Source organism: Apteryx mantelli, chromosome 1, assembly GCF_036417845.1.
Source record: "Apteryx mantelli isolate bAptMan1 chromosome 1, bAptMan1.hap1, whole genome shotgun sequence".
In the NCBI taxonomy this organism is placed as follows: Eukaryota; Metazoa; Chordata; class Aves; order Apterygiformes; family Apterygidae; genus Apteryx; species Apteryx mantelli.
Genome location: NC_089978.1, coordinates 179578426 through 179596141, shown reverse-complemented (window position 1 = coordinate 179596141; position 17716 = coordinate 179578426).

The following is a 17716-nucleotide window of genomic DNA, read 5'->3' as shown; positions in this document are numbered from 1 at the left end:
TTGTTTCCATGTTTTTCTCTCAGGCATCACAATATGGTGAAGGTCATTTGTCTGTGAGGAGTATATCAGAAGCAATGAGACACACACTCAGCTGAGTTTCTGGGCCATTGCTTTTTTCTGGGGCTCATAAATTCAGCACTGAATAATGTTCATTGTGTCTCTAAATACACTAGATGTAATGCAAATACAAATACTTGTTAGGTAATTTAAGAGCTGCTCTGGGGAGAATATTGACAAAACTTCCTTCCCGCTTCAGGCGGAGGCAGCCTAGAAAGGGCAGAAAGGGAGCAGGGGCCATGTCTCTCCTTCTTCACTGGAGCCGCCAGCTGGAGAACTGCCATCAAATCCCAAAGCGAGCAGACTGGGCAGCACGTTGAACCCCACCAGAGCCATGATTCTTGTCAGAATGCTATTTATCCAGGCATCATTGACTGGGGCCACTGGTTAGGGTGCAATATACATCACCATACACATGTCCAGCTTCAGATAGGCAGGGTGGCGGGCCAGAGGACAGGAGCTGGAGAGTGGGGATGTCAAGACCCGTCAGGATGTACTGGGATGCTAGGGAGAAACACCTGGGTGCCTGGAGATCCTGGCCTATAGACGCTGAGGAGGAACTCACAGCTCCTTCTCTCAGTTTCCCTTTAATTTAGCAGTAGGCCCATCCTTATCTTAAAGTATGGTTTTATTGCACAAGCCTTCTTCAACTATTTCTTTTCCATCAAGTCTAGTAAATGAGAACGGAATGGTGTCTCCACTCTGATGTGCACCAGTGACCAGCCCTGTAGAGGTGGCTCCCTCTAGTGCAACATATGCACTGATGTGACACAGCCTCTTTTGTCTTTCATGGGATTTGGTGGCCTATCAAGGTACCTTGACCAAAGGGCAGAAAATAAGGGGTTTTGATGACTAAGACTTAAACTCTGCAGTACCTGGTGGATGCTGCAAAAGCATTTGTGTGCTGGTTCCAGACTTCACATGCTTTATATGTGCCCCTACTTCGCTCCTCACTGATGCTTCCTCCATATGCTCTTACTGTTGGGCTATGTCTGCTCCACAGATACATCCCATTCCATCCTAGCAGAATTTCATGGTTATCCTCTGCACCTAATTAATAAGGGAAACATTCATTTATTCTTAGATAAAATACATGGAGTTAACCAAGAGAGAAAAATGAGCGAATTTTTTAAGCAAATTTTTTTAAACAAAATAGCTTTTAACATGTTGTCACTATAACCCAAGCAATTGTTTTAAATAAAATATAATCAAATATGAATTCAGAATTAAGTTTGTAAAGATTAGAATGTTTCATGCTGCAGAAATGTGTGGTTAAGCCATCCAAACGATTCTATAGCGGTAGTACAATTATGATACAACTTTGTACAATCTTTGTAAAAATCCCCCTCAGAAGTGCCTGTTTCATTTATGGAGCGGGAACTCCTAAGAATTCTAGGGAATATTTCTCTTCTGTGCTCACCAAATCAAGACTGGTTGAATTAGGGAAAGGGTCTGTAAACCTAAGTGACAGTCAGATTCAAAGATGGTAGAGCATGCTTTTTATATTTTTCTGACTTGCTCTTTCTTCTTGTATTAAATCACTCAAGGCACAGTAGGTACTTTTGTGATAATTTACTTACGGTTGGCTTAGTGATTTGACATGTCAACATCATACATCAGCATAGTCTCTTTAACTGTAGGATGGTATCAATGACCCTTTGGGTATACTTTGGCTTAAATTAAGTTTTCAGGCCAGGCATTGTGTTTTCAGACATGTATATCAGGTAATGGGACTCTCTTCCAGATCAGGGTCCCAGGATGCTAGTTGTATGCAAACAGTAAATGCAGCTAATTAGAAGGGAGCACAGAGTCGTGGCTTTTCTTTTGTGAAGAATATATGGTATTGCTCAGAAAAGAACAGTTTGTCCAGCCAACAAAGAGTTAGCTAATACAGATTTACTGAAATCCAATATCAGGTGACTGATTCATGGGATACCGATAAATGGCCAAAAGCAGTAACTAGCAAAGTTCCCTAAACACCAGCTTTTCTATTATATGTGTGTTTATATCTTTTAAAACACATTGCTAATATTTATTCACCATTCAATGTGTTTTATTCATTCCATTTAGTACAATGTCTGTGCTTCACAGAAGAGGAAAGGATGGATTTTTTTCCATTTCCTTTCTGCAAGATTTTCACTCCCTCATTCGCACCAACAGTTTCGCATGTGCAACTAACCAAACAGACAATTTTGCTTCCAGCACTGATTTACAGGTTCAGCAGATGTCAGTTAGGTATATTCATGGAATGATGCTAGAGGAAGCGCAATTTTTAAGCATGATGTTACCCCCACTGAGACTACTTATTCTGTTGTGTGAATGTTGATTGATAGTTTCATGGAGAAAATGTCAAGAAATATAAATATGAACTCTATCTCAAATTTCCCAACATCTGAAAGACATTCTCTTGTCTAGAGAGGTTTGTGGCCTGCCGGGGGCTCGTGTGAGAGATGTCATGCAAAGACTGCCTAGGCTCGTCCATTCTTCGGACTATTACCCACTGCTGCTCTTCCATGTGGGTGCCAATGACACCAAGGGCAAACTGGAGACCATCAAGCAGGATTTCAGAGCTCTGGGGATGGTGGTCAAGGGTCTGGGAGCCCAGGTCATCTTCTCCTCAATCCTGCCAGTGAGGGGGATGGATGAGAGGAGGAGGAGACGGACTTTCCAGGTTAACGACTGGCTGCGCCGCTGGTGTTGGCAACAGGGTTTTGGTTTCTACGACCATGGGACCCTGTTTGAAGATCGACAACTGATGGCGAGAGATGGGATCCACCTCACGAGGCGGGGCACGCGGGTCTTTGCCAACAGGTTGGCCAACCTGGTAAGGAGGGCTTTAAACTAGGAAAGATGGCGGAAGGGGAGAGTTATAGTGCCAGGGTAGTTGGCAAAAGACTGCTCAAGTCAGGATGCCTCCAGCAGGTGAATGCAGCCAGGGAAGTGCGCATGGGATGTGGCTATGGAGGATCCTCTGGTATCCCTCCTGGGAAACCTGCATGCTCGATCACCTCCCTGAAATGCCTGTACACCAATGCATGCAGCTTGGGGAACAAACAGGAAGAACTAGAGATCTGTGTGCGGTCGCAGGGCCATGATCTCATTGCCATTACAGAGACATGGTGGGATAGCTCGCATGACTGGAGTGCTGTCATGGATGGCTACGTGCTTTTTAGGAAAGACAGGCCAGGAAAGCGAGGTGGTGGAGTTGCTCTTTATGTGAGAGAGCAACTGGAATGTATTGAGCTGTGCCTAGGGGTGGATGAAGAGCAAGTCGAGAGCTAATGGGGAAGGATTAAAGGGCAGGCTAGCATGGGTGACACTGTTGTGGGTGTTTACTACAGGCCACCTGATGAGGAAGAGGAAATCAATGACGCCTTCTACAGACAGCTGGAAGTAGCCTCACGATCCCAGGCCCTGGTTCTCATGGGGGACTTCAACCACCCCGATATCTGCTGGAGAGACAACACAGCTAGGCACAAACAGTCCTGGAGGTTCCTGCAGAGCATTGGTGACAACTTCTTGACACAGGTGGTGGAGGAGCCAACAAGGAGAGGTGTGCTGCTGGACCTTGTACTAACAAACAAAGAAGGACTGGTGGAAGATGTGAACGTTGGGGGCAGCCTTGGCTGCAGTGACCATGAGATGGTGGAGTTCAGGATCCTGCGAGGAGGAGGCAGGGCACTAAGTAGGATCGCAACCCTGGACTTCAGGAGAGCAAACTTTGGCCTCTTCAGGGACCTACTTGGAGGAATCCCATGGGTGAGGGCCCTAGAAGGAAGGAGTGTTCAAGAGAGCTGGTTAATATTCAAACATCACTTCCTCCAGGCTCAAGAGCGGTGCATCCCTATGAGTAGGAAGTCAAGCAAAGGAGGCAGGAGACCTGCATGGATGAGCAAGGAGCTCCTGGCAAAACTCAACCAGAAGAAGGAAGTATACAGAAAGTGGAAAGGGGGAGAGGCCACTTGGGAGGAATATAGGAACGTTGTCAGAGTATGCAGGGATGTGACGAGGAAGGCTAAGGCCCGTTTGGAATTAAATCTGGCTAGAGATGTCAAGGACAACAAGAAGGGCTTCTTCAAATACATCAGCAGCAAGAGGAAGACTAGGGAAAATGTGGGCCCTTTGCTGAATGGGGTGGGTGCCCTGGTGACGAAGGATACAGAGAAGGCAGAGTTACTGAATGCCTCCTTTGCTTAAGTCCTTACTGCTCAGGCCAGCCCTCAGGAACCCCAGATCCTGGAGGCAAGAGAGAAAGTCTGGAGAGAGGAAGACTTTCCCTTGGTGGAGGAGGATCGGGTTAGAGATCATTTAAGCAAACTTGACACCCACAAATCCATGGGCCCTGATGGGATCCCCACGAGTGCTGAGGGAGCTGGCGAACATTATTGCTAAGCCACTCTCCATCATCTTTGAAAGGTCCTGGAGAACAGGAGAGGTGCCTGAGGACTGGAAGAAAGCCAATGTCACCCCAGTCTTTAAAAAGGGCAAGAAGGAGGACCCAGGGAACTACAGGCCAGTCAGCCTCACCTGCATCCCTGGAAAGGTGATGGAGCAGCTCATCCTGGAGGCCATCTCCAAGCATGTGGAGGGAAAGAAGGTGATTGGGAGTAGTCAGCATGGCTTCCCCAAGGGGAAATCATGCCTAACCAACCTGATAGCCTTCTATGATGGAATGACTGGCTGGGTAGATGAGGGGAGAGCAGTGGATGTTGTCTACCTTAACTTCAGCAAGGCTTTTGACACTGTCTCCCATAGCATCCTCATAGACAAGCTCAGGAAGTGTGGTTTAGATGAGTGGACAGTGAGGTGGATTGAGAACTGGCTGAATGGCAGAGCTCAGAGGGTTGTGATCAGTGGTGCAGAGTCTAGTTGGAGGCCTGTAGCTAGCGGTGTCCCCCAGGGGTCAGTCCTGGGTCCAGTCTTGTTCAACTTCTTCATCAATGACCTGGATGAAGGGACAGAGTGCACCCTCAGCAAGTTTGCTGACGATACAAAACTGGGAGGAGTGGCGGATACACCAAAGGTCTGTGCTGCCATTCAGAGAGACCTGGACAGGCTGGAGAGGTGGGCGGAGAGGAACCTCATGAAGTTCAACAAAGGGAAGTGCAGGCTCCTGCACCTAGGGAGGACTAACCCCCTGCACCAGTACAGGTTGGGGGTTGACCTGCTGGAAAGCAGCTCTGCGGAGAAGGACCTGGGAGTGCTGGTGGACACCAAGTTAAGCATGAGGCAGCAATGTGCCCTTGTGGCCAAGAAGGCCAATGGTCTCCTGGGCTGCATCAGGAAGAGTGTTGCCAGCAGGTCGAGGGAGGTGATTCTCCCCCTCTACTCAGCCCTGGTGAGGCCACACCTGGAGTACTGCGTCCAGTTCTGGGCTCCCCAGTACAAGAGGGATGTGGCACTACTGCAGCAAGTCCAGCGAAGGGCCACAAAGATGATTAGGGGACTGGAGCATCTCTCTTATGAGGAAAGACTGAGAGAGCAGGGCCTGTTTAGCCTGGAGAAGAGAAGGCTGAGAGGAGATCTTATCAATGTGTACAAGTATCTTCAGGGAGGGTGTCAAGAGGATGGGACCAGACTCTTTTCAGTGGTGCCGAGCAACAGGACGCGAGGCAATGGGCACAAACTGAAACACAGACACTTCCATCTGAACATGAGGAAAAACTTTTTCACTGTGAGGGTGACAGAGCACTGGAACAGGTTGCCCCGAGAGGTGGTGGAGTCTCCTTCTCTGGAGATATTCAAAAGCTGCCTGGATGCAATCCTGTGCAACGTGCTCTAGGTGACCCATCTTGAGCATGGGGGTTGGACTAGATGATCTCCAGAGGTCCCTTCCAACCTCAGCCATTCTGTGATTCTGTGATTCTGTGAAAGCCTTTTAAAAATATATGGAGAGAATTTTAAGTTTTGAAGAAAACATGAGGGATGATATTTCTCTCTGAGAAGGAAGGCATGAGCAGGAATAGAAGTGATTGTCTGTGTCCCCCTGCCATTGAGACATTTCTGCTCTCAGAGAATTTGTGGCCCCTTGGAAAAGCTCCTGTCTGGGTAGGGCCATGGTAAACATGAGGAAAGCTGAAAGAGATGCCAAGACAGTGACATTTATGTTACTTAAACTGTTAGTTTGGAAACTGGAAAGAGGATTTGTGTTTTTATCATGCATGGATTTTGTTTCTTGCACAATAAGGAAAGCTGGAAGTGCTCACTGCTCTTTGGTCCTCTGTAATGTTGAGGAAAAGAGTGGGGCTCTACACGACAGGGACTATCCCAGGAGGCAGTAGCATCATTTGACCCTGTGCAAGATCTTGGCACAGCCAGGATCTCTGACGTTCTCGGAGACCGAAGGCTGTGCCAGGTTAGTAGCCATTAGCTTTTCGTAAAGAGGCAGCAGTTATGCACCTCAACAGTTGTTTGAAATGTCCCATCCAGCAGGGCAGATGCCCAGTGTGCAGGTGATACACTGCCTCATAGCCCATATCCTGAAGAAATACATATACCTGGCTACAATGGGGGAAAATGAAGGCAAGCACTGGCAAGTTGGCTAGACCAGGGGCCTGTTTCATTCCTGCAGCTGAGCTAATACGTCAGCAGTGCTGTGTTTCTGGAGCAGGTCAGTGGTCAGCAGATGCATAGGATAGTGCTGGTGCTCGCCAGAACCCCAGGCCAATGCGCTGCCCTTCGCAGAGTCCTTCTACAGCCCCCCTATACAGGGCTGCATGTCACATATACATGTGAAAAAGACATTTTGGTTTAAGTATTCCTTACTGGAAATCATAAGCATATTTGGGTCTAGCATTACAGACTTGGGAATGAGTAACAATTTGAGGTCACCTGGTAAGGCATTTTGTGATGCAAAACTGAGTGGCTATAGTTCTGTCACTGCTGGGGACTTGTGGATCATTAAAACAGAAATAAGAAAGCTCCTTACTCAGCCTCAGCCTCAGCATCGGTATTTACTTAGAAATCAGTAAGCTATTCATGCAGGCAAAGCTTTGCAGAACTCAAGCATGTCAGTACTTCTCATCTGAAGGATGCTCCAGCTTGTCTGTCCTCTGAGATCCCTATTATTGAGATGGAACTGTGTCTAGGACTCTCTGGAAAATGTAGGTTTCTTAGGGCTGAAATAAACCCATTTTATGTTCCTGCTGAAGAAGGTGTTTGGAAGTTTTACTAACTGGAGGTGCGCTGAGACCTGTGACACAATGATGTAAAGTAGACGATGAGGAACGCTACTAACTCTGCTGTCAAGAGCTCATGGAGACCATACCATCTCTACCTTCCCAAGCTTCTCTTCCTGTAAAAAATATCAAGCCTTATTTAGCGAAATACCAGTTTTATAAACTGTTTAATATGGTATTGGACTTAATCTGTCTGCATTAGCTAGAGAACTCATTTAGTACTTTTTTCAAAGCATGCTCTTCAAATATAACGCAGTTGGTATGGATATTAATGTGATTTTCCTGGCCATAGTAAACAGCATTTTGAGCATGCAGGTGATGTGTTCACAGCAATTTGTTGTTGCTAAGCAGATAGGCTGCTCAGTTTCATATCAGCTGAAACATTTTCAGTATGTATGGCTTCCAGTCCAGAGGTGCATTTCAATGGTTTAAATTCAGAGATTATGACCATGTAGATACCGTAATCATACCTAGCTCCAGGACCAAAATGTTGATAGGACAGAATGTCACTGAGATAAATGCAGTGAGAAAAATTCAACATGGCAAAACCTTATTTCAGGCAATCAAAAATGTCATGCACTAAAACACCTTAGCCTAACTAGAATGCTACCAAGGTGTTTTTCTTAGGCATTATTTTTTCCAGCATCTCCAGATATACTCATTGTCCTGAGTTTACTTATAAAACTCCTTGTCTCTTCTTTGGCCTTACCTTTTCTCCAGAAGTACAAAGTGAACTCCTGTTTACTTCGTTTCCTGTAGTGGGCTGATGTAATTCCTCACGCAACTCTGTTAACTTCAGCACAGGATTAGCACACTAAGGATTAGCCTGCTCTGTTCATAAACACTTAAGAAAAAATCAGTGCATTTAATTGGATATAACTGACATAATCAACAAACAGCCTGGGTAAGATTCTTCCTTACCTTGAGGCCCACTGCCTCTGTAGTCTAAAAATGGCATAAAGTGACTTCAGCACTCACAGATGCTTTAACACCCTCAGTGTGGTGTAAGCAATAACCTCACAAAATTAAAAGTCTCAGAAGGTAAAGATCAAAACCAGTTCCTTTTATAATTTTGCCCTCCTTGCAACGAATTCACTCCTTGTAGTATGTTGTAATAGAAATTCTGATGTCTTTCAAGTGAGTTTTAATCCAGGTCCCAAGTGGGATTTTTTTGTCTGCACTATGGCATGATGGATGTCCTATATGATTGACTCATTCATCCCTAAAATCTCCTGGAATTATGTCACTACACAAGAGGATATTCATTCAAAGAAAATCTCTTCCTGAACAACAAACCAAAATGGTACTGTTGAATTACAAACTCTTAAAAACAGGAGATGATTGTGGCAATGCTGAATGGTGAACCCATTAAATGGAGAGTTTAAATATGGCCTCTGTTGTTTTATATGTAGGTATACTGATATTTTACTCATGGTATAACTTTGTAATATCTAGAGAGCAAGCACAAAAAGATTTGACTCTTTCTCAAACAGAAATCACAAATGTACATTGATTTATGGATTTCTGCTGACATCATCTTCATCTAAACTAGCAAAAGTTCTATTTTAAAATGCCAGTAATATCAACAACCCAATAATACAGAAAAAAAGAAAATAAAAATGATTTATTTATAAAAGCTGAACCATACTGCACCAAGGACTGAACTAAAATGAGGCTTCTGGGAGCAGACTGGCACAGGTTCATCTGATTCCTTAAAAACTATCTATCTGGCATATAAATGTTCTTCTGGAGAAAACACTGTGTGGGGCAGTCCTCTCTTAGCAGAGGAACAGGACTAAGCAAGCTATTTTCATCTCTAATTTTAGGATGAATTCTCAATTGCTCCTTTTAAGGAACTGCTGCGATGAGGGTAATTCCTGTCCTGCACTCCCTACCCCCTTCCATCCCTCCCAGGAGCTTCTCTGTATTTTGTGTTTATTAGTATTGCTGATTTCTAAATGCTAACATGGGATTTGCCATAGCAAGAAAGCAAGAAAATAAGGACTTGTCCCTATAGAAGTAGTATAGTTATATACCCATTTCAGTCCCCATCTCAAAGGCTGTGAACAAGACATGGGAGACAAACTTCTCCACTCCCCCAAACAAGCCAGTACAGGGTGGGCAGTTCTCGACCAAATTACTTTGGGAAACAAGATGGAGTGGGGGAAAGGGAGGTGTTGTGCCTCAAGGGCTATCCCTGATTAGTTGCATCACCTTCCAGGCAGCACATTTACAGATTTGCCTCGAGTTGCAACATCTTTCCCATTTGAAGGAACTTTATTTGGGATGGTCATCTGGTTTGCAATTTGGAGAAGGATGTCTGGCATCAGGATATGCCATAAAACAGTGATATATCGTGAAAATATGGGAGGTGTCCAGATGTTCATACACAGGATTATCCTTTGCATATGTGGGATGTTTGACACAAAGGGTTTCATCCACAGCTGATATAAACAGGCAGAGCAGCATTGTCTCCAGTTGCTGTACTGTGGTGTATGAAGTGCCAGCAATTGCAGTCCCACAGAAGACAAGGCGAATAGTTTCAGGGGACTGTCACAAAAAGGGATCATGGTGCGATACTCAGCAACAGACTGCTTGGATTTGCTGATACTGTTCATTCTTTGTAGAATTGTTTCCAAAGCTGTGATCATCTAACAATTGTTTCACGTTTTCCTAGGTTTGAAATGTAATGACCTAGCTTCCATTCTGGTTCATCTGTAGTGGACTTGCTGGTTGGCTGTTATTACTACAAAGGCTCCTGAATTTCTTTTATCATCCTCCTCCTTCACAGCGTCACTTTTAGTATATTATTTTGTCCTCCAAAGTGTTTTCTAAGTCTTTTTTTTTCCCACGTACATTTTCAAGGTGCTGTAAACAGGCTGTATTGTTGGTGAGCTGACAGAAATCAGCTTGAGAGGACAGGAAGGACATGAAAAAAATTAATTCCCGTCAGAATGGAGATCGGGTATCTTCGGCTGTGGTTAAGCAGGTATTCACACTTCTGCTGTGCTAATTAAACCCATCGGTATTGGGGTGTCAGAGGTCATATGCAGACTTCTGATAATACTTCATTCTGATAAGCTACTCAGGAAAAAAATCCCATCAATACTAGCAAAGGCCAGGTATACTCTGAAAGATGTGACAGGCAAAATTCCCCTTGCACCTCAAGGCCTCTTGTGGATTGCCATTCAATGAGCATTAGCAGCTGTTGCCAACCTAGGAAGGGTTGTTTTCAGTTAGTGTTGGGTGCATATGATGCAGAAAAGTGACTACAGACCCTCTAGTTGGAAAGATATTTAATACAGCTCATTACATCACTAATTACTGAATGTAATATCCTCTGTTTGAAGTACTACTGAAAGGGGAAAGTTCTTTATGCTCCCATCCGGTTATGACTAATCCTCTCAGTCAGGCTCCCTTTGGCCAGGGAGAGGCCCAAGACAAGAATGGTCTCTCTCCCTCCTAATTACAGGGTTTACTCTTTGGTTTAACTCAGAAACACTAGCAATTAGAGTACAGAAATGCCCGTAGGTATATGTAAACATGCACTCAGTTTACAAGGTGACATGTTAAAACTGATTCAAGCCTGTACACAATCTCTTTCTCATTAAGGAGGTGTAATTAATCACTTTGTCTTATTATTATGCTGTTGGATTAAACAGAGCCATTTTAACCTTCCTCTATATCTTGGAATCTACTTTGGCATAATAGAAGCCAATTTCCTTTGGAAAATGTGATTGAGTCTTGTAGCTGTGTGTATGTGGCTCTGCAGAGATCTTCCAATATTAAGTAGATTTTAGCCTTTTAATTAATCACCTAAACTTGAATAGCCTGTTAGAACTATTGCCTTCATCTCTTTTTCTTTAGCAAATCAAGTTGTCAGGGCCCTGAGCGCATCCCCTTCTAGGAGCTTAGCTGGCTAAGCTAAGGAGTCCCAAGGTCAGCTCATGGGAGCCATGGGGAGGAAAGGCAGTGGCAAGGGTTGCCCCTCCATGCCCTTGGGAGCCGCTTTTCAGCCACAGCTACACCTCTGGCCAATGCGACCTCACAGCGGTGCAGCAGCTACGTCTGTGCCTGGTCTCCTTCCCCCTTCATCCTGACCCCAACCCGCTCCAGCGGGGCTGACTTCCCGGCCCAGCCACGGACCTGCCTCATCCCTATGGCCTTGCTGGGCAGTCACCAGGCTGCTGCTGACCCCCTTCGCTGTCTCCAGACCTGCTCCTGGCCCTGACCCACTGCTCTGTGTCCTGGCTCCTGTTGGTGAGGCCACTGCCTCTGCTGGCCTCCTTGTCACGTTCAGCTGCCACCTCTCCTTCCCTTGAGGAGCAGCCGGCCATTGCTGCTCCCTGGCACAAGTCTTTAGGATTAACCTATGTCTATTAATAATCAGATAATCTTCCCTGTGCCTCTTCCCCATGGCTTCTCTACAGTCCAGTTCTGAAATATGATTGAAAGCAGTTTCATCTGAGTAAAAACTGAGGACAGTAATGGGGAACCTTGAAAGCTATAATCTGAAATAGCACAAAACTCTGGGGTTTAGTCCTTTGTTTTGTTTAGACAAATTGAGATTTATTCAGTCACAGCTACCGTCTTCCTGCCTGTTAAGTCATCCCCCATAAGTTTTGAGCACATTACCCAATTTCTGCTAAATTTGCAGTGTGCGGTCAGTTGTGGTCTCTTCTGGTTGAGGTGCCAAGTCGGCATGTTTGCACCCATGGGCCAGCTGGGACACTGTAAGCTCAGGGCAAGGTGCAGACTGGGCTGCCTCTTGCCCAGCCTGGGAGAGATGGACATGGTTTGAGCTGGAGAGACCTCCTAACAGCTCTGAGCAAGGAGGGATGAAACCATGCCATCAGGCACATGGAAGGAGCAGCACCCTGAACTGCATATAGCAGGAGAAAAGGCAGAAGAAATTGGGATGTGGGCCTCCTCTAGGAAAGGCTGATAGTGCTCCTGGAAATGTGGATCCAAGGTCTTTTTCCCCACGCAGCCTTGGGAGCTGTGCGGCATAGAGAGCCATGTAAGCATTCTCTGTGGTGCCTCAAAACCTGAAAGAATTCAGTTCTGTATCTTGCAGAAAACCTCACAGCTCTGCTGTAGTTGATGCACATGTGTCAGTGTATACTATCTGGGGGCTGGCCCTGTCTTTCTGTCTGCTTTAATCCATTCAGTCATTTTAACTACCTCTCTGTTGTGCTAAAAATGCTGTCCTTTTTTGCCACAGGCCTTGGAGAGGTCTCTGCTTGCTAATCTGCTGTCCACTGGTGACTGAGTCCAACACTGTATTTTAACGGACCTCTGTGCAGGCACGGAGCTTACATAGATAGACATGCAGGGATACCTTTGGGACTGATTCCTGTCTTCTGTCATTTCGTCTTTTTTTCCTTTTAATTTTGGCCATGCAGAATCCCTCCCTGAAAATGTAACAGAGGATGTAAGTATGACCTGGTTTTGCACTGAATTACAAAATTCACATTTTTCTATCCAAAGTCATAATCCAGACCAACACCTCTTGGGCCTCGACAGTCTCAAAAGGTTAACAAACCTCTGGGATTCATTTTACTCTCCTTAATTCACCTCTCCCTGTCTTGAGAAAGTCAAAGGGAGGCTACAGGCATGTTTACTGAGAATAACAAGGGGCAGAGAGTTTGCTAAGGAAAAGGCTGATAGATAGGTCTGCACTTTCTTCCTGTCCTCTGGTTTCTGCCAGAGACAGCAACTCACTAGGGTCATACAAGACCTTGCAGCTTGCACTAGCTTGAAGAAATATCTGGAGAGACTTCTTAACTGGGGGGAGGAGGGAGGCTGGCGCCTGGGTGAATCCTTTTATTCTCCGTGGAGACTCCTGGAGCCCAGCCCTAGTTACTCTGGCAGGCACTGAGCAGTTATCTGATTATAGTAAAATATGTTCCCTGACTGCATCTGAAATGTTCTTTCCTCTTTAATTGTATATGCTGGGAAGACTGAAAAAGCTTGTGCTTCTTTAGCCTCTTAAAATCATCTTTTATCTAATACATTTTGAAGTATTTTTGTAAATGTCTTACAGATGTAACAGGCTCTGATCTATGTGATTTCAGCCTCACACATATGAACAGGAATCTTACATTAAAAATCAATGGCACATAATGGTCTGAGAGTAAGATAAGGTCACTCCAAAACTATCATCAGACTTCTACTGCAATAACACCAGGGAAGATTTTGATTCTACCCCAGGCTAGCAGTTACTGATGTATCCTCAGGGTCGGCCTCAGATAATGTGAAGTCCCAAGCGAGGCTGAGCAGCAAAGCCTTAAATTATTCTCAAAACAGCAAAGGTACTTGTCCCTCTGTTTCTGAATGCCAGCTCAATGGGGCTGTCCCCTTCCTCTCCCCAGCCATACGTCTCTGCAGCTCCCTTTCTTCCAGCACAGCACCTCCACAAGCCAGATCCTTAGCTCTGGTGAGACAATGTGATATTCTTGGTTGATTATCACTGCTCTGGTTTTAGAGAAGTCCAAGATTGATTTGCTCAATGTCCTGCCGTAAATTCTGAGCAGAGTTAAGCTCAGAACCAGGAGACAGATCCTCCTCCCCTTCATGCCAAAATAAATCAAGAGCGAGTCCACTGCAGTCACTGGCGTCAGGTCAACATAAAGTAAGACGGGAACTCAAACACAAGTGTTTGACATTGAGACCTAGAGCGTCTACAGAGACTTTTTTCATCAACGTCTTCCAAGAGTTCCAGCCTCAGTGAGCTCCAGTAATGGCAGAAATGACGGGAACCCTAACGTATGTCAGGTGTCAGTGATTTGTTTTCTTGCCACACCAGAAAAACCTTCTCAGATCTGGGGAAAATCCCAGTGCTCCATGCAGAGCTCCAGCTGCCTCCTCCCAGTCGCACGCAGGCAGAGCCTTGCTCAGAGCAGTGCAAGGTGGGAGCCATGTCATGGGCCTCCAAGACGTTAGCTTCAAGGAATGAGAGGAAAATAAGCCTCATTAATTCCTTCTTAAGTTCCCACTCTAACCGGAGCTTTGGTTTCTTTTTCTGTTATGTTTATTAAATTTGCTTTTCATTTCAGGCACAGGAGGATGCTTTTAGCACCAACTGTTACCAGTTAATGAAGATTTTAAAGGCGTGTAGGCTTATCGAATCACATATTAGTTGGCTATCAGTGAAATTTTTCTTAGCATTATCCCAGTAAAAGGTGAAGAACTGACTAGCAAAACAAGGGAGATGTTTCCTTCTGGACAATTTATTGTTGCAGAATAAAATCTTTATACCTACATCTTATTGTATTGGCCTTAAATTGTTTCCCTTCTCCTCCCCAAATATTAAACGTGCTCCAAATTTGCTTGTTTCAGCTGGTGTTACAATATTTTACATATACTGCAGATCTGTGTGATTTCCCCACGGTGTCTTTGCTAACATACTACCCCTAGGGGTAAGTCTGCAAACTGCTGGACAGCCTCTGGCAGCTGTCATTTTTAAAATAAGAAAGCAACAGCCTAAAAAATAAGTTCCATGCTCCCCTCCCACAAAATTTGGAATGTTATCTATTAAATTAAGCTGCTGTCACATTCCCGGGTGAGAAATATCCAGACAAGTATCAGGGAGAAGTGTAAAATCTGGTATCTCGCATTCTCCTGCAGAGTGAAAATGAGAACTTTATTTATTTGGAAAATGGAGGAATCCCGAGTTCCCAGTGAGGCACATCGCACTGGCTTTTTCCTTCCCTGGGAGGCCCTCTGATATCAGACCTGGAAGTCACGGCATTTGCAAACTAGCAATGCAGTCTTTTGCCTGCTCATCAACAAGTTGCCATGCCCTCCTCGGGGAGCAGGGAAAGGCCTTAGGCTTGTGGAGCCAAAGCCAGCGCTGAATGAAGTCATTAGGATTCATTTCATCACTTCAGGAGGCCTTGGATAAAGCACTCGAAAAATAGCCTAATTCTCATTGTATCTGTAGTGCAGTAACTGCATTTGGAAAGACTCTGGACACTAATGCTTACTGCCCATGAGGATCTTCTCAGAGGGCCCCAGCCACCATGGCTTAGATTTGTATCATCTGTGTGCAAAGCCTTTTGTTTCACTCCTTTGCTTTAACAGAAATCCTGAGCTACTAAATTTTGAATTATTACACAGTCCATGAAGCAGCCAGCCTTGCGCAGGACCTCAGTCTCTGGTGCAACCTCTGCCCTGGCAATCAGTCCTGTTTTTTTCCCCCAAGATCTGCCTTTGTTAAATTTTTCCCGTGTGGCACAGTGCCTTGGGAGGTGGCTTTTATTGCTCTGGTTATCTTATTCCATAAGGCAGTGCAATCGCCTCTTCCACTCTACCTAACTGAGGGGTGGTTAGGCTCCCGAGCTGCACGGAGGTTTACAGCTGCCCGCAGATCAAAGCCGTGTTTGCTGGTGGCGTTGAACACCTTCCAGCATCAGAGTATTATTTTTGTCTCCCAGCTGGTTTTGGGCGGCCCGGCCCAGCCCAGCCTGCGTACCATTAAGACTTTCATCCCTAATGCCACTGCTTTTAATTTATCCTTTTTATAGAGAAAATTAAATCAGAGGAAGTTTAATGTCCCCCCTCTAATTATTTTTACTTCAAAAAGGAGAATTAAAAGTGCGCCAGTGAAGATGAGAACTACTAGAAGCTACAGCCCTGCTCATTCATATGAAGACTATAGCCATATGCCTCCTAGTGGAGCTGGGACACGTTTAGGGTTTATCAGTGCTCCTCATACCATATTTAATCTCATTAAACCTATCATCTTGCCTCTTTCAGTTGAAAGGGAAAGTTAATATTGGTGAAGTCACAGGTCAACCCCCCCCCCCCCCAGTATCAAATGAAGTGTGGAGCTTTCGTTTTAGGAATGACTTTTGAGGAACTCAGCTAATCACAACTCACAGGCATTGTATAGCCATTTGTTCGTAATGCAAGACGTTAATTCACATCTCTTCAGCGTTGGGGGAAGGGGGCAATATTGCTCTCGCTGAAATCAATAGTGAAACTATCACTGATTTTAATGTGAGCAAACTGTATCTTGTGTGTGTGCGTGTGTGTGTGTGTGATTTAAACCCAGCCAATTAAAAGTAAAGGATGCCTTTTTTTCCTGACTTAATAGTTGTCACGATGTTCATGAATATTAAAACCCACGCAGTTCAGAAGAACTGGGGCTGGGCGCCAGGCGCTCCTCTGCAGCTTGCCGCTCATGACTTCAGCACAGCGACCCCGTCCCCAGGCGCCCCAGCGTGCACAGCCCTGTGTGCCAGCGAGGCACCCTGGGCTACAGACAGGTTCTCCCTTTTTTCTTTTTTTTCCTCTTTTTCTTTTTTTAAGAGCAGTCAATGGCTAATAAACACACACACCGAACGATCATGGTGGGGACCTTGCAGTGGCCCAGCGCCAGGAGACTTGGGGCGTGCAGGAGGCGATGGGGCTGCAGGGCCTGGCTGCCGCGCTGGCTGCTTGTGTGAGCCACTCGCGGTGGTGTCCCTGGTGCCGGGCACCTTGCGTGCAGCAGCACTCTGGCCTTGCTCGCTCCTCGGTGTCCGAGGTGCGGCGTCCAGCAGTCATTGCTGCCATCCTGTGGAGAGCCAGGGCGCAGGGAAGGCTCTGGGGCCATGGGGTGCCCGGGGCTGGCCCCCAGGGCAGTGGGGCAGGCCCACATGGTGGTGGAGCCGGTCCCCATGGCAGTGGGACAAGGTCGCATGGTGGCAGGGACAGTCCCCATAGCAGTGGGGCAGGTGCTCGTGGTAATGGGGCAGGTGGCAGAGCAGGTCCCCATGGTGGTGGTGGGGCAGGTCCCCATAGCAGTGGGGCATGTCCCCATGGTGGTGGTAGAGCAGGCCAACCTGCCCCTGCTGCCCAAGGGGGCTTCCTTTAGCCACCCCATGAAATGGGGAGCAGCAACAGTCAGGTCAACCCCAACCTGCTGGATGGGGGCAGGGGGATGTGTTTTTAATCGAAGACACTTAAAAGGAAATGTCCTCATTTATAAAAGTAAAACAAACTAGCAATTAAAACAAGCACAGTGAATGAAGTGTGGTTCCTAAGCACCTTGGTGGCATTGCTTTGTGCCTTGTGCCAAACAGAGCTTTGGAAACCATTTTTGGTTCATTTCAGCTTGATGGGCCCTTGCATGAGTGCCTGGCAGGCACTGGGTATGGGGGGACGCATGCTGCAGTGCAAACCCCAGTGCTTGGTGGGGTGTGGCTTGGGCTCTGGGCTTGCGTGAGGGGGCACAGCCCACCACCGCCTGGCCTCCACTTGGTGTTTCCTGGGAAAACAAGAAGGACCTTCCACTCCCATTGAACAACCAGTGCCTGCTGGTAAGGAAGGTCCCGTGCAGACAGCCCAGTCCCAGGCCCTCCTTCTCCCAAGACTCTCCTAAACATGGACTGAAATTGGTCAGTGACAGGCAGCTCATTGGCAGAGCATTTAAATTTCAGGTTGCAGGCCCTCTGAGATGTCTACCAGACCATTACTGGTGTGAACAGTTGGGA